Raw genomic sequence first — 25,165 nt, forward strand, 5'->3', positions numbered from 1 at the left:
ACTCCAGTTACACTTTATGTTGAATTAAAAAAGTGTAATGAAGGAGAAAGAGAAAAAATAATAATTGTTGCTATTAGTAATGCAAAAATAATAAATGCCTTTAGCAGTTATTTAGATATTAAATGTTTTATCACTCAATATTTGTTATAATAAATATTAATTGTGAAAATTTAGAAATGTCAGAGTAATGTAAAAAGAAAATAAAGTGTGTTTTTATTCGCTCCACATATGAATACCTAATTCCAGAGTATATTTTTAAAAGAATGTTACTCCTTATATTGCTATCTTAACCTGTTAATCTTTACAAAAATCAAACAGACTACCCATTTCTACGGGTCATCTGTACAGTAGACTTAGGGAAGAAACAAACCAGAAGACAGATATATATTAAGGAATCAATATCAAAACCTTAAGATTTTGTCTTGAGGTAATTAAATCTTAAAAAAACAAAGTATTATTGCTATTTTTGAATAATTTTCCATGACCAGCCTTCCAGTTAATCTTTCACTTTGTTCCTGCAAGCCTCAGGCACACAATCTGCTTTCCCTCCTCACTAGCTCCCAACACTTACTGCTCCCACCTGGCTTCCTTTTTTGCTCAAGCCTGCTTTGGACTAGGATGCTGTGTCTTCAACTTTTCTGAATTTTATCAGTTCATAAATATAACACAAAAGCAATTTTAATTTAAACTAGTTTCCTATTAATTTCCAAGAGGAGATAAAAAAGAGAAAGAAAAATAAACTAACTTAAAACGTAAGAAACATAGAAGAAAAAATGTAAATTTTCCAATACCTAACAAAACTCTCATTTTTTAAATACAGCCTCTAGTCCCTGCCTCATTTTTATAGACAGTATCCTAAATGCTTCGAAGACCTCTTGATGCCATTCTGTTATACCTAAGGTTAGAAATTCTTCCTTCCTTGCCAGTACCAGGGCAAACAGAATTCTAATTTTCCTCCTTCCCTCTTTACAGATTGTTTTTAATCAATCACTAATTGTTATTTTTTATTCAATTAAACACTAGTCTAGGCACTCTTGTGAAGTGGCTTTGAAGATGAATGAATGAGGATATTAATCAGCTTACAATAAGTTAGGAAGATTATTGCGTATTATCTGAATGGACACACTGTAATCACAAGTGCCTTTACAAACAGTTAACAATAATGCATTATATAGGTTCAAATAGCAAGAAGAATATTGAATGTTCCTAACACACACAAAAAGAAGGTAAATATTTGAGATGATGGATATGCTCATTACCCTGATCCGATCACTATACATTATAGACATCAAAACATTAGAGTGTACCCCATGAATATGTACAATTATTTGCCAATTTAAACATTCAATTTTAATCTTAAAAAGAAGAAAAGAAAACTGGAAGAGTCAGTTAATGCTGTAACTGAAGAAGAAGAGTCAGGAGACATAATACGGAAGGGAAAGCACTGTTGCTGGTACAGGGGACCATGTGGAGAGCTTGAGAAAAATAGCAAGGTAGCCTCTGTGAACAAGGACCGGTCCCAACTGGAAGCAGGAACTTCAGTCCTGTAGCTGCAAATAATTGAATTTAGTCAACAAACTGAAGGAGGCTAGGGACAGACTATCTTCAGAGCCTTCGGTGGCTTCACAAAGCCACTTAGATCCTGGCTTTGTGAAATCTAAAGCAAAGAGATCAGTTGAGTCATCCTGGACTTCTGGACTGCAGAAAAATGAGATAATAAATTAGTGCTATTTTAAGCTACTACATTTGTGAATTTTTATGAGAGCATGGAAATCTAATACAAGTACAAAAGTCCAAATCTTAATTTTCTGTAAACTATTTGTCAACGTAAAAGACAGAGAGAGACTCTCTAAAAGGAAATGGTATTTATTCCGGAATAGGGCATTACAGTGGGAATACACATGCCATAGTAAACTATGTGTAAATTTTGGAAGGTAAAGGAAGACAAAGACTTTTAAAGAAATAAATGAGAAGGATTGCATCATTGTTTTGAGATAATTATACTTGGCTACAAGGATCACTAATCCCTAGAGAGAGAGAGTGCTGGGGAAAATGCCAGTCATGTATCAAGCAACCAGATCACATGAGAACTCCCTATCTTGAAAACAGCAGGGGCCCCATGATCCAATCACCTCCAGCTAGGTCCCTCCCCTGACACCTGGAGATTACAATTAAAGATGAGATTTGGGTGGGGACACAAACTCAAACTGTATCAGCTGTAATGACATTTGTTCAACATTGTAGTTGTTGTAGAGTCTTTTTGCGATAGTCTTGTTTTCAGATACATGCATGAGAACCATCTCTTCATGGTCTTTTCTGGCTCTCTCTGTCAGATTTAATTTTTTTTTTTTCTGCAAGTGATTCCATTTTAATTTAGATGACTTTCAGATATTTTATCCTCTTGGCCATGCCTTCTTAAATATTATAGACCTACATACACACAGTCGACCAACAATTAATTTAGAGTATGTAAGTTCAAATACAATTTTCCATTCATTTAGAAAGATAAAAAGCTACAAGCAAACATTGTAGAATTGTCTGGACAGCAAATGCACAAGAATATGATAAACTAGTTGCAGAAGAACAATTAATTCAGTATTGTACACGATTTTGGGGTTTTTGTGTGTATATGTGTGTAAATTGGAAAGGAAAAGCTTGAAAGATAAAGACTAGATTCTAAAAGGCCTCGGTATTGTATCCAACAAATTGGGCATGTATTTATCACATACTGTGCCAGCCCCTGGAAATTCAATAGGGAGCAAAGGAGGCATGCTTTTTGTGTTGTGGAGAATCCAGTCCAGTAGGGAACCCAAAATTTAATCACATTATCACTCTAGTAAATATGATTATAGCCTATGCAGTCTAGGCAGGGCCTTGCCAATCTGTTGCAGGTTTTACCCTACAGAAAACAGAAAACTATTGCATGGTTCAACTTCAGATGGTTAGATTTTCTGTTGGGAAGAGAGGTGATTTATCAGATTATGTTTTATAAAAATTACACTGATGGCTGTAGTATTGAGTAATTGTAAAAAGGTAAGTGTGATGGCAGGAAGACTGCTAAAACTATTATGGTTAATATGTAAGACAAGAAAACATTAGGAATAAAACTCAGGGAGAATTAAAATAATAGGTGAATTCGGTAATTAGGAGAAAAATAAGAAACAATTTAGAATCTAATTGGATGTGAGGATTAAAAAAAATATATAGCATGATTATTAGGCATTTACTTGAGCAAGTTGCTCCCACTAACTTAGATATATGCAAGGAGGAGCCATGAGAGTATTAAAATTAAGTACTTAAATTTGTCTAATTCAAATTTCCAAGGGGCATGCAAATAGTGATATTTAACAGTCAGATGTGGTAAGCTGAATAATGACCTTCCAAAAATGTCTCTGGCCTAATTCCAGAAACAAGTGAAAATTATGTGAAAAAAGGGAACTTGGAAATGGGGTTAAAGATCTTGATGAAGAGATTTTTCTGAATTGTTTCAATGGTCCTGATGTAATCACAGGCGTCTTTATAGAAGGAGGTGAGATTTGGTTGTAAAAGATGTGATGTGACAACAAAAACAAGAGGTTGATGTGACACTAGAAGAAGTGATAAGTCAGAGAATGCAGACAACTTCTAGAACCTGAAAAAGCAAGAGAATGAATTATCCCCAAAGAGCCTCTAGAAGGAACTAGCTCTTCTCACAAGTTTACTTTAGCTCCGTGAGACTGATTTTTGACTTCTGACCTCTAGAAATGTAAGGTAATAAATGTTAAACCACTAGGTTAGTGGTAATTTGCTATAGCAGCAATAAGACACTGGTACAGATGCCTACATACCTGTGAACCTGAGCATAGATCTGGTCCCCTCTATGGCTAACTCCTGTCTCAGTGTGCCTGCAGCTCCATCAACAAATTCCATCACGCATTTGATGATACAGATTAAGATACGAAATGATGTGCTGCCAAACCATCTAATTTTAAAGTAATAAATTTTTTTTGTTTTGTTTTGTTTTTTTTTTTGAGACGGAGTCTCGCTCTGTCGCCCAGGCTGGAGTGCAGTGGCCAGATCTCAGCTCACTGCAAGCTCCGCCTCCCGGGTTCCCGCCATTCTCCTGCCTCAGCCTCCCGAGTAGCTGGGACTACAGGCGCCCGCCACCACGCCCGGCTAATTTTTTGTGTTTTTAGTAGAGACGGGGTTTCGCCGTGTTAGCCAGGATGGTCTCGATCTCCTGACCTTGTGATCCGCCCGTCTCGGCCTCCCAAAGTGCTGGGATTACAGGCTTGAGCCACCGCGCCCGGCCAGTAATAAATTTTATCTCAGATCCTTCTCCTACTTAATACCCTCTCTCTAGGGGAAAAATACTTGAAATCAGCAGCTTTAGCATTAGTTCATAAAGCAGAAATTCATCAAAAAGATTATGCTAGGATAATGGGCAGAAGTGGGGATACCATGAAGGATAGAAAAATAGAGCGCCTTCAGGGACAACAAAGGTGAGCGACTGTAGATTCCGACAGACTTGGAAATTGTCCAGGAATGCTGGAAGCATTCACAGTGTTCCCTGCAGCATATGGAAAGGGAAAAATTGCCCACAGGGAAAGGCTGTGTGATATTTCTATGGAGGCAGAGCTCTAGTGCCAGAACTTTTGGGGCTTGGCAGTATCTCAACCTCTGTATGTATTAGGTTGGTGCAAAAATTATTGTGGCTTTTGCCATTACTTTTAAATGGCAAAAACCACAATTACTTTTGCACCAACTAATAGCAAAACAGGAGACTTCAAGGGTCCACGTGGGTTAGGGAAAATAAGGTGTTGCTTAAAATTGACTAGGGTCTTAATATCCTTCTTCTCTTTCCTGGGAATCATAAACTTCCCAGATTCTTGTGCAATTAGAGGAATGATATACAAATCACAGGAATAGTTGGGGTATATTAACCCATTATCCATTTGAGATAAATACTTGAAGCTGGGTTTTTTTACAGTTTTTAAATATTTAAAATGTAATAATTCTTCCAAATACCTTCTTGTGAAGTAAGGTTTTCCACATACAGAAATGAGAGAATCTATAAATTATTAAAATTAATAGGAAAGTTCAACATATTTAATGGACACAACTACATAAATTCATTGATTTACCACATAGAAGCAATAAAGTAGCTTATTTTAAAAATTACATGCAAAATTGTTACACTAATAGAATTTACAATAGATGCACACCCAAAAATATTGAAGGCATGTATAAATGAGTTTTATAAACAAGGAATAAGTTATTTTTGGAGAGAAATATAAAATGTATCAATTTTTAAGGAAATTTGGTGAAGATTCTAAACATGCTGTCTGTGGAATTTGAAATATATAGGGAAGTACCCAGAGCCAAAAAGGGACAATGCATGTTTCTGAAAATAATCAGCATGAGGAACTTGCCCTACAGATATCAGGATTAACTGTGAAGCTATAAAATAATACAGTTTGATATACAATTTTACATTTAGTTACAGTGGAAAAAACAGAGAAAAAAAGCACATTTTTAAATGTAAGAGAATATTTTACACCCTTGGGACAGGAAAGTATTTTTTAAATAGGACCCAAAAGTGAAACCACAAAGAAATGATGAATACATTTGACTTTGTTAACATGAAGAACTTACATTCTTTTTTTTTTTTTGGAGACAGAGTCTCGCCCTGTCGCCCCGGCTGGAGTGCAGTGACGCGATCTCGGCTCGCTGCAAGCTCCGCCTCCCGGGTTCCCGCCATTTTCCTGCCTCAGCCTCCCGAGTAGCTGGGACTACAGGCGCCCGCTACCACGCCTGGCTCATTTTTTTGAATTTTTAGTACAGGCGGAGTTTCGCTGTGTTAGTCATGATGGTCCCGATCTCCGGACCTCGTGATCCGCCCGCCTCCGCCTCCCAAAGTGCTGGGATTACAGGAGTAAGCCACTGCACCCGGCCAGAATTTACATTCTTAAAGAGAGGCTGAACAGTTCAGACCCAAACTGGGCAACAATAATGATAACATGTATAACTGAAACATACAAATAATTAACATACATTTACAATTCTGACAAAACAAAAAGGGAACAACTATGTCAATAAAAGTGTGTTGAAGAAAATGTATAACCCACAGAAGAGGAAACATGAATGACTAATACAAATGTGAAGATATGCCTTAATTCATCAGTAAGAAGAAAAATGTAAATACAGTTACAAAGAAACACAATTATACACTGAACAGATTGGCCAAAATTAAAGTGCGACAACCTCTACCATTGGGATAGACAAATAGAATCTAGTCCTCTGATGCATTTCTGGTAGAAATGTTAATATTTATTTGAAAATAATTTTCCATTATTTATGATATTTCCTTAACTTTGTTGTGTATAGTTTTTATATTTAAGGTGTCTTACAAGAGATTCACTTTTAATAAGCTGCATTTAAAACATTTCTTAGTATTACCTCTAATAATGGTCTGTCTTACACTCGATGACATGTTAAGATTTAATGACACATGGGAAGACATTTGAAAAATTGTGACTCCTGCATCACAGAATTTCTGCCTCCAGTTTCACAACCTGAAGTTAAATTCTTACGTGTGTTCACATTTTCCTAGCTACACTGGTCATATCAATAAAAATGTAAACAGAATAAGATAAATACCAGCATGACTTGGAAGTAATAAAAAGCTGAGTTTTAAGAATGACAGACATCCTCTGTGGAAAAAAAAAATTGATAGATATTATTCCTCCATTGTAGTGGAACCTTTTTCTTTTACATCTTCATGGCGTTAACCAATAAATACGTTATATTGTCTTGTGAAGACAGTTATTAAATGGGTGCCTAGACTGGTAACGATCTATACTTATACATAGTATCTTAATAAATCACTGTCAACCTCACAAGGATATAATAAATGCAATTTGTAAGGGAGAAAGCACACAGATGATTAAACAACTGAAAAAACTATCTTAATTTCTTTCAGAATATAAGATAAACTATACTACTAAATCTAGATAAAGAGAGAAAATGTGAGTAGATTGATTTGATACAAAATGAATGGATACATAAGAACTATTGAAACTGTGCTTTATGGAGTTGCACACCCAAGGTGCATTTTCTCAGGCCACTCAAGAAGATGCAGAGTGTGGTGAAAGGGACACAGCCCGTCTTCAACCACAGCAGTTCTTTTTCCGTTGTATTTTCATCACTGGAATAAAGGCTTTTCATTTGAGTTACAATCTGAGTGGCCACTTACCTAATTCTATGTAAGATATTTTTTTTTAAATGAAATGCAAATGAAATGTTTTCCCTTCCCTAATTCCATTGAATGTATTTTGATAGAGATTCTTTCTATTCCAAGGGTCAGAATAATGTCGTTAAACCTGACTGGAGCTAAAAGAGAATTCATTGTCTCAATTGAAAATGTTCAGCAATTTGTCAGGCTTCAAGTGCAGGACATTCTAAGAGATCAAATGATGCCTCAGGAACCCGTCCAAGCTGTGGCTCCACTCTCTTCTCCTCTGCATGCTGACTTGCATCTCAGACAGGCCTTTTTTTTATGGTGACCTCAAGACAACTGCATTAATTCCAGATCTCACAGCCCCTTACTTCTCATTCAGTGGAGAAGAGAAAGCTCAGAATACTAAATAGTTTTTAAAAAGTCAGTCAATCATCTTAGGCTGATTTTTCACTGCCATGATATAGCCTGGTGTTCCCAGGAATTTCTAGCTGAAGGAGAACACAATTATACTAACAAGTTAAGCTGTCAGGCCCCACTCAAAGGAGAGAAGGCCTTATGCTCCACCAAGAATGCCATGTATAATATCAGAAACAGTTACTAGATTTTCAGGGCCCAGTGCAAAATGAGAGCACAGGATCTTCTGTTAAAAAGAAAATCTAATGATCTTTAGATATGCTTAAATCAAGCATGGGACTCCTATAAGTATGGGGCCCTGTTGTACTGCACAGGCTGCATTCCCATGAAGTCCTCACTGTGTACTTTTTAACCAGAAGAAGAGTGAATACCTTCTGGATGGCAAAAATGGCATATGTGCAATACGTAAATTACGCATAAGATTTTATTCACCCTTTACCATTTTTGTTCCAGCTGGTATTTTGCAGTTTTGGAAAAGTCCAAAACTAAAAAGAAAAAAAGAAAACTTATGTCAATAATAAAAACCATGAAACATACATTATTTTCTTTCATAAACTTTATGCTTTTTTACATCTGTATCTTAACTTCCATTTTCTTTTTTATTTTCTTTTCTGCATTATCCTCACTTATATATACCAGTATCTCTTATTCTATAAGAAAAAGAAAAATTCTTAAGTAAGCAGAATCTCCTTCTCTCACATTAATGCAGATGTGCCTGTTTGCTTTCTGACTGACTTCTCTTCATTCATTCAATCCTTAGTTATATTTATTTCATCTGTTTTCCTGGAGCACTTCATGTCTCTCACTTTTCCAGTGACTTTTCAGTGTTCAATATTTCTGAATCTAACTATGATACACTTATAGTATGCAAATCAATGCCTTGCAACTTGCAGGGCCCAATAAATATTTGATGAATAAATGAGTATAATTATTTAGTTTACTGTTATGCTGATTTGCATTCCTGGCTCTGATTGAATTCCACAATTTAATTAGGTAATATATGTTAAAGCACACATATGATACTTGCTACTAGTCCATTCTCAGAACAAAAGATAATATGATTTGAATTTGTTTGATTAAGTCATTTGAATAAATGATTCACATTTTTATATCTCAGGGAAATGTGTTTGGGGCTGCTTAATCTCCAACTTTGCCATGAGTACAGAAGGCATGTTATACATAATATTTTCTCTTAAATAAATCATGATTCAATAAACATAATTATAATCTGTGATTTTCTAAATGAAGAAATCTTTATGTCGAAGTAGTATTTTTTCTTTACGTGTGTGTGTGTGTGTGTGTGTGTGAGAGAGAGAGAGAGAGCGAGCTTCCTTGTGTTATCTTAATTATGTTCCAAGTCCCATTATATTTTAATTTAGGAAAGCACTATACAAACATGAAAAAGCCTTGCTTGCTGGATGATTTTATAATTATATTTCATATACCAGGTTGTCATGACTAATTGCTCACTTTTATACCTTAAAATGAAAACCAAGTTAGTGACACTCCATATTCTTAAAATGATATTAGCACAACATTATTTTTGCTTAAAGACCTTACTAGAGTACAAACATGTTTGCTTACCTTATCTGTAATTGCAAATGTTACTGTAGCAGGAAAGCTATTAATGTTGTGTGGTGAACATGAAAAAATGCTCTCATTGAAAGAAAAAATATTAGACAGATTATTTCATTATTAGCTTGATTGGTTTTTAATCTGGTCATCAGCCTTATTCCTCATGCTTATAACAATTTGCATTCTTCTAGTAAACTTTAACTGAAATTATCAGAAAAGTCAACATATTTTCCAAGCAGTAAGTCTACTAATAGAAAAAAATCAGTTTTCAAGATCAGGTTTTATGTTGTTTGAATGTAATTTTGCCTTAAAAATATATTACTTTGTAATGATTAGTGTCACGTTTTATGGCCATTCATGTAAATAGTATATCTCTTACTACTCATTTTTTTATTCTAATAAGAAAAAAATTCATAACACTTTCAGGAAAATCAATTATAAAATCTACTTTATACTAAACAACATTTTCTTTTATGTTTACTGATATTTATATACTTATATATGTTCATTTACATGTATATTATTTATATGTATCCATGTATGTATACTAACAGAAACTAATGAGATTACATAGATACGTATGCAAATAGATACACAGAGTGAGAACAAACAGGATGTTATCACAACATCTACACCAGTGAGACGCTACAATTAAGAGACCACTGAATATATCTACATGCTGAAAGTTTCAAACACAGACTGGTTAATTTTGTGAATATAAGGTTGCTTAATGACTTAAATATTGCGATTGTAGCTTAGTAAAAAATGCGGCAATGAACTTGGTGAAAAGTTGAAACTAATTTTGGTGTTCCCAAGGTTACACATGCTTTATATTTTTTAGAAAAATGTTATTTGACCGTATTACAAAATAATCCATATGCTTATACTTTAGGACAAGAAAGAATGAAAAGAAAATTGAAGCAACTGTCAAAATATCTGTGGAGAAAAAGAGGATTTAGTGACCCAAATTATCAAGCTTGTCATGAACATTCATTTAATAAGTCTGTAATCACACAATGATATTCAAATGGAAAATTAAGGAATTATTTAATCAATTTTATCAATCTGGATAATCCAACCTCAAATCCTTTTTGATCCTCAATAGCCTGGGAAGATTTTAGGCATTTGTATTTTTCATATAATTGCCTTAGTTCTCTCTTTAACTTTTTTTTCATATTCAAAGCTAAACTCATCCTGCATTTAAATTTGCTCTATGTATGGAACAAAGTGTTATGACATGGAATAAGTAGTAAAGTTAATACTCATAAAACATTAATACAAATAAATTATAGGAACACAAAGGGATTTACGCATATATTTCTTTTGCAATTACGGTGAGATAAATATTTTTTTTGAAAAAAACATATATATTCTCCCATAAAACTTACCTTATTCAATATTTACTTTAGTAGACAATCAGTAACTACATTTTCTCACACAAATTTGATAAATGTAGAGTGTGTTTGTGTGTGTGTGTGTTAGTGGATTTAACTGGGAAAATTAGTACATCACAATAACAATAACAATAAAACACTGTGTGAAGGTGTATATATTTACGGTTCATTTCAAAAAACCATTTTGTTCCTTCCTTTGTGGAAACAGAACGTTCTAAGAAAATCAGTTAAATATAGTATACTTGCTATGCTAATTATCTTACATAAAAAGAGATGTATTAAGATGTTATACATGTGGTATGCCATCTGTTTCTGTTTTGTTGTATTCATCACATGCATCTGTTCTAATTCAGCTATAAGGAAACACTTAATCATAATTTACACATCAAGGCTATTGCAAAAAATTCAATTTTATGCATATGAAAACCTCCTTTTCCTGAAATGTGTCCTAAGTTCAAAGATCAACACAGTTTCAAATTATGCCTCTCTCTTCAAAATGAAATTTTTTAAAAATGTGGCTGGATAATAGGGATCTGAATCACTCAAATGTGTAAAAGTTGTTTCAAAAGTTATACAGGCCATCATTTGTATGGTTCATCTATATCAGAGAACTATAAAAACTGATCTTAGAAAGTTGAACTAAAAATTTTGTCATATTTCACTATGTTCATGTCATCTAAACTATAAATGTTTTAAAATAAAATATATGCAGCTATAGAAAAAGATTATTTTATAACATATGCTTAGTGATAATCATCTTAATGTTATGTCTTGCATTAAAAATATTTTGCCTTGAATTAAAAATATACATTTATGTCTTTATTAAAGGGAATAAAATGTATATTCTGAAAACAATCAAATGAACTTACCTATATATCAACTATATGTAAAATAATGGTATGGAAGAAAAGAAAACAAATACAAGTAGGTTTTGAATATAGTACTTTGACTATGTACTCTTTAGCTAAAGACAAATACAACTGTAAATCAGTATTGACTTCTAATTAGTTGGTTTGTGTTTTTAGCTGTATTAGTTCAGCAATGCTATGACTGTGAATACTGCAGTACTAGTGAGTGAGGAAGTAGTTAGTCACTGTGAATACTGCAGTACTAGTGAGTGAGGAAGCAGTTAGTCACTGGTGAGACAAATAGGGAAGGTTTCAGGAGAAGGATAGAGAAGGTCATGTTCACTAGAACAACCACAGGACAGTACCTGTACTGTCTCTGCATCAAACAGGAAGAAACGTGGTGAAGAACTTCCTGTTATGCCAGGATATTGCTCAGAAGGGACTGTCCCAACTTGGGTGCAGGGTGAGAGGCAGAGTGAATGATGAGAATTAGTTAATAGGCACAATGTACGTTTTTCAGGTGATGAATACACTAAAACCCCTGACTTAACTATTACGCAGTTTATACGTGTAACAAAATTGTACAAGTATCCCATAAATTTGTACCAAAAAATTCTAAATAAAATTTTGGAAAATGTTCTTTGATTTTCAGGTAAGCTCAATTTTGTTTGACACTTGAGAACTATTTGTGTTAAGACATAGTTTATCATTTTTAAAAACACTTCTGCATCATAGTACAGGTTTGTGTATACGTGTCTGTGTGTTTGTGTGTGTGTGTGTGTGTGTGTGTGTGTGATGAAAGAGATAGTGTAGGAAGATTGAAAATAATTGAAGATAATCAGCTACTTACCAATAGTAATGGTATTCAAGCAGGCACCTGAAACTTTCCCTTAAAGAACAGAAAATCAAAATAATTTACAATACACTCTAAATTATATAAATACCAAAATTCAAACAGAATCTCCCCACTCCCCATACACACACTCACACATACACTTGCAAACACATAATAGAATCCTCTGATCTTGGGCTGTAGCACTCTAAGGCATGTAAGATTCTTTTTCTTGCAGTTAGTTCACACAGTTATAGTTGTGTATCATTCTGTGAGGCTATTTCTACCTTATACTGATGATTGTGAAAATACCAGGGGATTCTTCCTTAACAGTAAATAAGCAATACCTACAACAATAACAGTTCAATTTATCAACCTCGTAAATAGCTCTTAATTTATCTTCATATTGGTTACCACTGCCCGAGAACAATCTTCTATTTCTCACCTGGAAAACTATAATATCTTTCTAACAGGGACACGTATTCCACCATTACCTCCTTATCATCCTTTACAGTACTGCTGCAAATATTCTATTTGCTTTAAAACTTGTATCTGTTTGTAAAAGTATAGTTGTTTTTAGTAATATATGTGGTTTTCAAATTCAGACTTGATACTATCTGCCAATAATGAAAATTTAAACTTTTCAAGACACTACATTCTCATTCATAAATGGAGATTAATAATAGCTATCTCTTAAAATTTTTGTGAATATTATATATGGCATGCATGTAAAGTGCTCTCATATTGCAGAGAACCTAGAAAACTCTCAATGAATTTAGTTACTGCCCTTTGTAAATAATTTAGAAACCTAAGAAAAATAATAATAAAAGAAGTAAAAATTATATACCAATTCATTCATGCTTTATAGCATTTTCAAGTTTTTAGTTCTGCTTAATTACTGTAAATGATACACTGTAAATGATACAGTGTTTGCAAGTGTATGTGTGAGTGTGTGTATGGGGAGTGGGGAGATTCCTTTTGAATTTTGGTATTTATATAATTTAGAGTGTATTGTAAATTATTTTGATTTTCTGTTCTTAGTTGATCATAGTTAAGACTTGGACAACAAACTGGATTTATATTGTCTTACTTCAAGTAACATTTTCTATAGGGTAAATTTCTGGATCAGTTTTGACCCGGTCATCTCTCTGTAACCACAATGTTTAAGTAGTGGTGATTTGACATTAAATCTAGCAACTTATATGCCTCTCTTCTTTCTCCCACTGTTTTCTGGTTATTGTTTCACATAGTCCTTTTCAGAAGAACTTCAAGAGAGGTGACATACATGTAGTATTGACATTATTAGTCTGGAAACAAGTGTACGTTTTCTTTCATTTGAGACCCTTTTGTTAGTTACCAGTTAATTTTTGCCTTGTGCTATTTGAGTCTTGAATAACTTTCTTTAGGCCTAGCTTTTACAGACAGCATTGCTATTATGAAACAAATGCTTTGCCATTAAGCATTCTAAATTGCTAATGATGTCGTACATAGAGGAGGGGCAAAGCATTTTTAGGGTCTCCATCTGGGACTAAGAATTAGCACAAATTAAGACAGATTAACAGGAAAAAGCATAATTTTTTAATTTAATATGTTTTACATGTACCATCTCTGTATACACAGGTGGATTGGTTCCACAATTACCTACACACAGGAGAATCCCAGAACGCTCAAGTTCTTTGTGTAAAATGGTAAAGTATTTGCTTGTTGCCTATGCACACTCCCCCCCACATACTTTAAATCATCTACATTTTACTAATAATGCCTAATACCATGTAAAGGCTGTGTAAATAGTTGTAATACCATTGCATTTAAAATTAATTTTATTTTTAATTGTTGTATTTTTATTTTTGTTTATGTTCTAAAATATTTTCAATCCACAGTTGAAGACAGAACCTGCAGCTACAGAGGACTGATTGTACATGAGAAACTTCAGAGGAAAAAGAAGATACAGAAAGTAGTTGGGTCTAAGTGCTGATACACTAGGTTGAACAAAGAGTAGTAACTGTGGGATAGTAAAAGATTAAAGGAAGATACAGGCTATTTAACAGAGTCTGTACAGATTTTGGCCTTAACTGCTTGCCTCTGGTGATGAGAATATTCTTTTCTTTCTGGTTATAGGGAGTGCATGTTTCACATGGCAGTTTTATCTCCTGCTTAGGGAAAGAAAACGGAGGGTCAGAGTGCCCCTTTTGCATCTGCTGTTTTACAGGTGTCTTTAGCTCAAAGTAGTCAATATGCCAAACTGGCATGTTTTGGCGTAGCATGCTGTGAACCCCCTTATGTGGAACAGACACGATTTGAGTGCTGATGCTCTTTTAGTAAGTTTTTCAGGTGATTTTGTTAAATATGTTGGCAGATAATCATATCTAGAAATGTTGCTAATGTAGCTTCTTTAATTTTTATCATTTCTAATTGTGACAAAATGATGTGGGTATTAACAATTTAGAATAAGTGAAGCCTAAAAATTATATTAATTCTGCCCTTGCATGTAAATGTTAAATTGTTTGGGTAATGAAATCCAGGCTCAAACTAAACTTTCCTTATAAATTTGAAGTTGTTGATCTACTATCTTTTGAAAAACCCATGAAGATATCAAAGTTATTCATATACAAGTAATCAACTTATGACATTTTTGAAATATTGTTCTAAATAATTCATATATTATTGTATTTCTTCTATTATATCTGTTTTTTCTTCATCTCCAAATTACTCTGCAAGTCCTGTTAGTTGTACCTTAAAGCTTCTGAGCTTGCCTTATTAGTTAAATTTTCTTTCACATTTCATATGTCTTTGCCAATTTGCAGCTCTTTCTAAGAGAATTCCATAATTCCATATTCCACGTGACAAATAAGTTGTGTCCATTTTGTTCTTTGACAAAGTAACTAGTTTATGTGTGAGACTAAAACTACATGAAGTTTCTAGAATTAAAATGGTTCCTAGAATTACGCATTTTGTGATAAAGTTAGTGGTTCTAAAGCTATATGGATAATAATGTAAGAATTCCCTTCATTTTCTTGAAAATAATAATAGAGCCCATGATTTTCCCAGCCAACTGGCTCTTGGGATTTTCTTTTGGAAATTGACCTGTTTACTGAAAATTAATTAGAAATGACCCACCTGACTTTGACTAAGAAATTTGCTGAATTTGGGAGCTAGAATAGTATTTTGTTTTTCTTAAATAACATTTTACACAAGGTGAGATTAAAAATCTCTCTCTCACACACACACACACAAAGAATTGACACTCTTTGATAATTTTTTGTCATCTGCTAACAAACGCTTGTATCCATGACAGAATCCTGCCTGAGAATTTTGTTCTTTGTAATATACTACCTGGAGGGAACACTGTAGTGAATGCAGCCTCACATCCTTCACCTGCCTTTATTAGAAGGTTACACCATACAGCAAGAAGAATCTAATGATTTTGAATTACCAAAATTGTCTTTGCTGTTTCATAACAGCATATAAAATTAATTGTCCAAAACTCCACTTTTGTTTTCAAAGACGCTACTCTGCTTTCAAATTTTCCTACATCAGTAAATGGAAACTTTATTCCTTCATCTGTAAGCTTCAGCACCACTGCCACCTGAGCTATCATTTCTCGTCTGAATTGTTTCAGTAACTTTTAAATGTTCTCCTTTATTCCTTTCTCACCTATTGTCAACTCTCCATATTGTAAGCAAAGTGATTAAAATGTAAAGTAAACTATGGTACTTCTAAAGTACCATAAAGTAAACTATGGTATTTCTCTGTATCAAATTCATTAGCAGAACTTCCCAGTTCATTAAAGATTTTATTCATCATTTTCATGACCTTTGAGGCACTAAATGTAATGTTCACCATCCCCATCGTCCACAAACACACACACACACACACTCGCACACACACACATTACTTATCTTGCTTTCATCTTCTACTAATATTCTACTATTTTCTATTATTCTACTATTCTACTACTATTCTACTCTTGTCTTTCTGTACACCATGTCCTAGCTTACCTGTCATTGGAGATATTCCTAAAACATATCAATTATACTTTTGCCACAGGTATTTTGCACATCCTAGTCCCTCTGATTAGAGTGATATTCACCACATATCTTCATTTTAGATCCACTTATTTTCTTTACATTCTGTTCAAATGTCTATATATAAGAGAGATCTTTAGGTTCATTATATATAAAATAGTCATCAAACACTCCATCCATTTCCCCTTTATTTTCCTTGTAACTTTCCTTCTATGAGAAAATGAAAAAGAAATCGCTGATGAATGAACAAATTTAGTTATGTGCAAACTGAAGAAACAATTGTAAAATTTCACTGACTTTTCAAAAAAAAGAAGCCCTTTCCAAATATTACACTCAACCTGGAGAGTTAGGTAGATGGTGAAATGGAAAGTTAACTGCATTTGGCTTTGTGCAGTACAGTGACCTTGCTTCCAGTCATCTTATAATGAATCGTGAAGATAAAATTCAGGGGATCAATGAAGTTGCATAAGAAAAAAGTTATTACATTTTTATTTTCAATATCCTCTTACTAAAACATAATATTTCCTTCAATTATCAACATAGGCAAAAGAGTAGAATAATATAATGGTATCTGTTACACTGTCACCAATAGAAATAATAATTATTTCTTATCACATTGTGGTCATTACAGTATACTTACCAAGTTACTTCATGTTCCTCACTACTTAGAAATTATGGTACTTGTAAAACTGTGAATCACACATGATTACAATAATATCCATCTGGGTCCTCTACTTTTGCAACAAACGGGTATTGGGAGTGACCTTCTGTTCTTTCTTTTAATTTGAACCACTCTAATATCAAAGAGGAATTTCTCAAATTCCCTGGCATATGCCTAAGATCTGCCCCTATTACTACTCTTCATTCAGGCATAAACCTAATTCAATATTCTCTTCATCATTCTAAATAGGAATCTTAGCAGTGTGTGAATTTATTGAGTGTGAAGTCAAGATTGGCACACCAGTGCTTGTGACTCATGTCATCTCATTCAGAAACAATAAAATAATTTTTCTAGCTCACACATTTGATCAACACACTTATGAACCCATCTGGAATAGTCTCCTTCAGCATAAAGTACAAAATGCCTCAGTTTCATATACAGAACACTTCTTTCACCCTCCTATCTGTATACAGCCTCACCTTTATCTTTCCTACATAAACCTATCTTGTGGTAGAAATAATGATAATAACAGAAATACTAATTAGCCTTTATTGAGCACTTACTGCATGCCATATATCCAGCTTGGTGCTTTATATGTTATCTCATCTACTTCCCATATTATCTCTAAACCTCAAGTAAGAAAAATGAAGTTTATGAGGTTAAGTATATCACTCAATGTCACACAAAAAAGAGTTGTAAAATCTGGAACTTGAATCTGTCACTGGTTAACTTCAGAGCCAAAGATCTTTACCACTCTACGTTACAGTAACACACCACGAGTGACTTACGCTTTTCTGAACATCCTAACATAACGCTTGCTGTATAGTACTAATTGAGCTACAAGCCTGCATTGGGAAATACAGAGAGGTAGTGATTATTTATTTAATTCCTTCATGACGTATTGGTTTTATATGCTGAAATTGTAACATCTTGAAATCCTAAAAAAAAAAGAATATTTTAATAATTATGTTTGCAATAAAACTCATTTTATTTATTAAGATTATAGCTTTTCTTAGGAAGTAAAAGAAGAGACAGAAGCTCTGATTCTTAAAGTAAAGCTATGCTGAAGGTTTAGGTATGTTTTCAGCTGCATGTATTGGAACTTGCATTTCAAATTAGAACAAAGGTAAAAAATCAAGCTATAACAACAAAATTGTTTTGCCCCCGAAGATCGCCTCTCTCTGAAGGTTTTCCTGCAGCTATTTTTTTTTTTTAAGCAGATGTCTAGCTTTGCTACCACTGCTTCTCAGGGGAAGTGAGATGCAACATCCTGATAAATTTAACATTTCTTATACTGAGAATGTCTCCCAGGAGACACAACCACTTACAGCACTGGATACAGAATCTTCGTAAACATCTTGTGAAAGGAACTCTTACAGGAAACCAAAGTTATCAGCATAAGCGACTGCCCTCTCCCCCGTAGCCAGCATTTGACTTCTAGCTCTTCATCTTCTTAAAGTTTCAGAGGAGTTTCCTGTGTGTATAGATCAGTTTGCTTATGTTAAATGAGGTATTCCCGGTAAAACATTTGATGATAGATCTTATTTACTTCCTTTTTAAACTTAATAAACCATTTGTTTTTATCTGTACTATTAACACAACCTGTGAAGTATTTTATTTATTTATTTATTATTATACTTTAAGTTCTAGGGTACATGTGCACAACGTGCAGGTTTGTTACATATGTATACATGTGCCATGTTGGTGTGCTGTGAAGTATTTTAAAATGCAAGTACCCCTATACTCTAAATCTTCTAAATCAAGAGCCTTTCCAGGTAGGAATTTTTACAAACTTTTTGTAATAAATAACATAATTCTTTATTAAAATGCTAGCACCACAATTATCTTAATTTTGCTATGTAATAATTTAAAAGATAAAACAATCAAAGCAGAATAATGGACATGCTGCTTAGAGTAGGTTGCGGAATCTGTCATGACTCCAAAATGTGGAATTTCTGTTTCGAATCAGTATAGTTCAAAATGGTGATCCATATACATAATCAGAAACATGAATTGATTACAAACTCAATATATCTTCATCTTTCAAGGGATAACTGAGAACAATCAAGTTCAGAGGCAATAAATAGGAAGTCAGGATATCGATCTCTCTAAGTACGATAAGCGATAAAACTGTCAACTTGGTATTTTCTCATATCGATAACAGGAAATGTATAATGAAAATTCAACTATAATTAGAACAATGGCTTATTAATTTTAAATAGTAAATAACACTGTCCAAAAGTCTACACTTGTACACCATCTGGTTGGTACGATCTCTCACTGTGTGTATGCTGCATGAGAAGTCCAATGCTCATTGGAGCTATTTCAATATGCTCTGAGAACTAGCAGTGTAAGTCATGGTGTGCTGTTTTATGAAATCTGGCCCAGGCAGCCTCACACACCTATCTCCACATTATCCACACATCTGCCACTGCAGCATAAAAGTCTTTGTTCTTAGGCCAAGGCACATTCTCCCCTTTGAATGTCTGCATAGACACACTTGATATTTCCCTGTGTTGTTCCAATTTCCCTTTACATGGAAAGAGAGCCCTCTTCTCTAAATGAGATAGTTTTATTTATTTTTTAAATGATACATAATGTATGTATATATTTATGGGGTGCATATGATATTTCATTGCATGCAAAAAATGTGTAATTATCAAGACAGGGTATTTATGGTATCCGTCAAGTATTTACCATTTCTATGCATTGGGAACATTCCAAGACCTCTTTTCTAGCTATTTTGAAATATACAATACACTGTTATTAACAACAGTCACCCTACTCTGCTATCAAACATTAGACCTTATTCCTTCTGAGTGTTTCTTCCCACTAGCCAACTTTTCTTTATTCCAGACTCTCATCCACAAGCCCTTTACAGCCTCTGATATTCCAGCCTCTGATATCATTTGACTCTATCTCCATGATATTAACATTTTTATGTCTCTCATATGAATTAGAATCTAAGGTATTTGTGCCTGATTTATTTCACTTAACATAATAAGCTCTAGTTTCATCAATGTTGCAACAAATTACATAATTTTATTCTTTTTTTCTGTCCAAATGGCATTCCATTGTGTATACATACCACATTTTCTTTATCCTGAATGAGATTGTGCTTAAGTTATATTAATACATCTATATTGGGTTATAGTCAAGTTTTCTAATCCTGTAAATTTCAAGACTTACAGTGGCTTGACATGTTACCACTTTGATCCAATATGTCTGTGTGTCTGTGTGTATATATATATATATATATACTTTTCTTTTTTTTTTAAAAAGAGTCTCGCTCTGTCACCTAGGCTGGAGTGCAGTAGCACATTTGCTTTGCTGCAACCTCTGCCTCCCAGGTTCAAGCGATTCTCCTGCCTCAGCCTCCCGAGTAGCTGAGACTACAGGTGCACATCACAATGCCTGGCTAATATTTTCTATTTTCAGTAGAGATGGGTTTCACCATGTTGGTCAGGATGGTCTCGATCTTTTGACCTTGTGATCCACCAGCCTTGGCCTCCCAACAATATGTGTATATTTTAATGTTAAACTCTACTTTGGAAATCATATTTCTGTTATTGTTGAGTTCTTAAGAGCATAGGTGGGGCAATGTAATATTTCCTCCATTTGTTTGCTGAAACTTTATCTTGGGGTCAGGCACACACTTTACTAAAAATGCATGTTTCAAGAAGACATCTGATAAGACACTGTAACTGTTTTTATCTGATTCATCTCCACTATGAATTCCATGGAAATCTTACTTTTATTTAGGTGTCCCAGAAGAAAAAAAGGAACAACAATAATAATATATATACTTAATCCAAAGGAATTATAATACAAAACAGTATTTTTATCTGTTATGTGGTGCTTAAAGATAATTTATTTTCTGGAAATATGAAAAAGGAATAGGTTCTCATACTCAACTATATAAGTCCCATCTCTAAACTAATTAATTCCTCATGTGCTATGGAATTGAGACAATAGTCTACGAATAATCCCAATATTTCAGAGACATGTATAATAGTATCTAAAAATATACACAAATAATACTTAATTAAATTTTAATGTTGAATTAATCAATCAACAATGCACAAATATATATGGTACCATCTGAAGGTAATCGAAAGATCTTTTGACATTAAATTTCAAGTACACAAATAAATGTTGAGAAAGGTTGGATCCATGCCATAATGCTATATATACAGATGGTTCACTCATAATTTAATGTACAATAATGTATAAGTTAGCTTTTACTATTTAACAAATTCCTCCAGTTCTGTTGGCTTAAGAAAGCAATCGTGATATTTAGCTCAGCCTTCTGATCTTCCTGGACTCTTTCATTTCATCAAGGATGGCTTCACTCAGACATCTAGTGATTAAAAACTGTCAGATTGGGAGCATGAATCTTTTCCATTTCAACTCTTATCTTTAGCCTACTTGCCAATGCCGCTATAGATGGTGGTCTCAGATTTCCAAGCTCAGTGTTAGAGGGAAAGCACCAAAGAGCAAGCCATTTTCAGTACCTGCTTGTGTTTCATATGCTGATGTTCCATTAGCCACATCCAATCGAAGCAGGGAAGCATTGTATCGTATCTCTTGAGGAAATGAGTTGCAAAGTCACAATACGAAGGAAGATGTGCACAAAGATGGGATGAATTTGTAGCCATTATACAATCTACCACAGGTCGTATATTTTATTTGTCATAAAAAGTTATCAAGAGCACTTTTATCTAAGGCAGTGATTGCCAAGGCCTAGACACAATATAAGCAACTAGTATCTTGCCTGATGGTCAGTCTTCATCAAATAACTGTATAATTTTTTCATAGAGTTTTAGTGTGTTAACTTGAAAAATCTTTCTATATTCTGAAAAAATAATGCTCCTAGAAGGTTCAGCATGGGATAAAGGCTGTCTAATTGTTGCCATGGCAGTATTTTTGTTCCTTATATATTTTTCTCAGTGACATGTTCATGATGGCAGAATGATAAAGACAATTTTGATCTATAATAGCTCCTTACTATCCAGTTGTTCTTTAGACACTTTTGAAGTTAGCTTGGAGTAGTTGCAAAGTAGGTTCATTCTTGCAAAACTTCCTGTCTGTCTGCTAAGTGTTTCCCTCTGTGGTTTCCACAGATTCACGTTCAACTGTCAGAATTGGTAAATAAACTGTCATTATTGACCCTTTCACAAAGCTCTGCATTGCATGGCTGTACATTCATGCCATTTAAAGATACTTAGGAACATAACTACTGCATCCTTTGCAGAGGAAAGAAGGCTGTTTTAAAAAAGAGGAAATTAGAGTGAATGGTTTGTAGCTACAGAATAAAGGTTTCAGCACAGTTCCAGTCAAATTTCAAGAGCAAGTAAGTCATTGTAATGTTTTAAAATCATGCTTGTTGATAATGGTTTGCTTTTCTTAATCCATACTCACTTTAGCAAATGTTTTTTAATAAACATTTTATACTTTATTTATTTTTCCTTTTTTCTTAGCCTATTAAGCTGCAGCAGAATTTATATCAGATAATTTAATTTCCTGTCCTATGTTAAAGAATGCCAGTAACATTAGAAACAAGGCCTATGGTATCTGGCACTTTTGATTAATCAAAGTAGAAGCTCTGTTATTCCCTGATGTTTGATTTTTCAGCACTTTGTGATGTGCTATGTGATAGGTGAAATGGGAAAAGGTAAAGAATGTTAATTAAAAGAACCTGTACAGTAAAATATAGTTTATTCATCCAAATTGGGAAAGAAAAGTCAAAAGACATTTTTAAAGCGTAGAATACAGTAGGTGCCTAAAAATTTATTGTTATTTTAAGTTATCCTAGCAGATACTTAAAGTTATCAGCCCAGCACTTCTATTCCAAGAGCTTTCTCATCCCAAGTACTTGGTAACTATGTAGTGTGAACTTATAATTTATTATTTAAACTACACAATTTTGAAAATGTAAGAAATGTAAAACTTCTTAAGAAGTGAAGTTCATAATTAATCAACAGATTTTAAAGTATAATTATGTATTGAATCAATATAATCTAATTCACCTTTTGTATATATTAATACATGATATTAATGATTAAATGATAAAATATATAGAGACTTCAAATATATCGGGTAAAACTGAATGTGTGATTTGTTTATAAATATGAGGGCCTTCATAATTCTACAAGTTTTGGCTTCTGACGCAAGTTAGAGCACAAAGATTTTTCATAAATTTTGGACAGAGAGAGCTAAAGCAATTGCACCCTGGTGGCTGACGATGTAAAATGAAACCATGTCAATTCTTCTCTTTTTTTTGAGACAGAGTCTTGCTCTGTCACCCAGACTGTAGTGCAGCTCGCTGCAGCCTCCGCCTCCTGGGTTCAAGCGATTCTCCTGCCTCAGCCTCCTGAGTAGCTAGGATTACAGGCGCATGCCACCATGTCCAACTAGTTTTTTTGTATTTTTAGTAGAGACGGGATTCACTCTGTTAGCCAGGAAGGTCTCTATCTCCTGACCTCGTGATCTGCCTGCTTCGGCCTCCCAAAATGTCACTGCGCCCTGCCTGAAACCTTGTCAATTCTTTTACGTAGAGAACAACACAAAAGGAAGCAAATGAAAATAAAACTACTACAGGGAAGATAAAACAGGCAAATAATAAACAAGGCATAAGAGACATCAACAGACTGAGAAAATAATTACTTCATGTTGCTCTTAAAGTTCAGATGAATAACAGCTGTTGGCACGGTTTTGCTTTTTATAAATAATATTATTTATTTTTTAAATGACAATGATTATATACAATGTGATGTTTCATAAAGATACAATAACTAGGTACATTGTAGAAAAATTAAATCAAGGTTTTAGTTTTTAAACCTTAATTTGACTCTTGTTTTCTTGTTCTATAATTGTTAAAGATTACTTTGTCATTTACAAACTAAATGATCAAAATAAAAATACGATTGAATTATGTATAACCAAGACAACATATTTTATTGATTTTAAATAGTCACATAAAAAGCACTCAAGATAAGAATTGGAATCTCCCATACACTGAAAGTAAGTCTAAGACCAAGTAAGAGAGGTGCCAGCTAATCTAACACCACACCATGATTTACTAGTAAGTATCAAATATTTAAAACTTTCCTTTGTGGCCTCATGCTCCATGAATTTTACTTATAATAAAGTTATTTTTTCAAATAATATATTTCTGTGTACTCTAGGGGATACACAATATATTGTGAAAATGTGGGCTTTATTAGGAAATATTGGGCAGTTTTACACCCATTGCATAATTTAGCCCAAGGACTGAAAATCAGTGTCATTGATTTTTATTTTTTCCCAGTGGAAGTAAGGTCAATCTTAGAACACTTTTTAAGATATAAAGTTTATAATTAATTAGATTTTTAAAGTATAATTATTTATTGAATCTATGCAATTTATTTCACCTTTTACATACATTAAAAGGTAATGAAAGGTAACGGTGTTGAGAGAGTATTTCTGTTATTTTCTTTTTATTTTTTGAGGAGTATTTCTTCTGATCATCACTCTGTCAACTCTAACAGGAAGGTATTAAATTGGAAACACCAAATACAAAAATACATTATGTCTTGAAACCCAAAAGGAAAAGCTGAAAAAAATCAATATTTGAAACGAGATATAAGTAGCCAGAAAAACAGTGATGTGGGGATTAAAGTAGGAGGATTAAGGAAAATATATTCCCCACTGGTTGTGTGCTTTTTGGCTATTCTTAATAAAAATCCTAAGTTAATATACGGATTAATATACTTACAGGGGGAAAGACTCAATAAACTTCCTAGTCATTCCTTAGCAGTTCTCAGTTTTTATGTCCAGTTGACCCTTCTTATCTGTGGGTTCCCCACCTGTGGATGCAACAAACCATAGGTCAAAAATAATTGAAAAATATTGTGCCTGTAGTGAATATATAGACAGTTTTGTGCTTGTCATTATTCCCTAAACAATACGGTACAGTAACTATTCACGTAGCATTCACATTATGTTAGGTATTATAAGCCATCTTGAGTTGGCAAAGCATACAGGAGGATGTGTGGAGGTTATATGCAAATATCCCACTTTACGTAAAGGATTTGAGCATCTATGAATTTTGGTATCCGTGAGAGGTCCTGGAATATCTTGTGGGTATTCCCATGAGGAACGACTGTATATTTTTGCAATAGGAAAATATACAAAATTATATCAGATTTTTGATGAA

This window comes from Macaca thibetana, chromosome 17 (genome assembly GCF_024542745.1).
Source record: "Macaca thibetana thibetana isolate TM-01 chromosome 17, ASM2454274v1, whole genome shotgun sequence".
In the NCBI taxonomy this organism is placed as follows: domain Eukaryota; kingdom Metazoa; phylum Chordata; class Mammalia; order Primates; family Cercopithecidae; genus Macaca; species Macaca thibetana.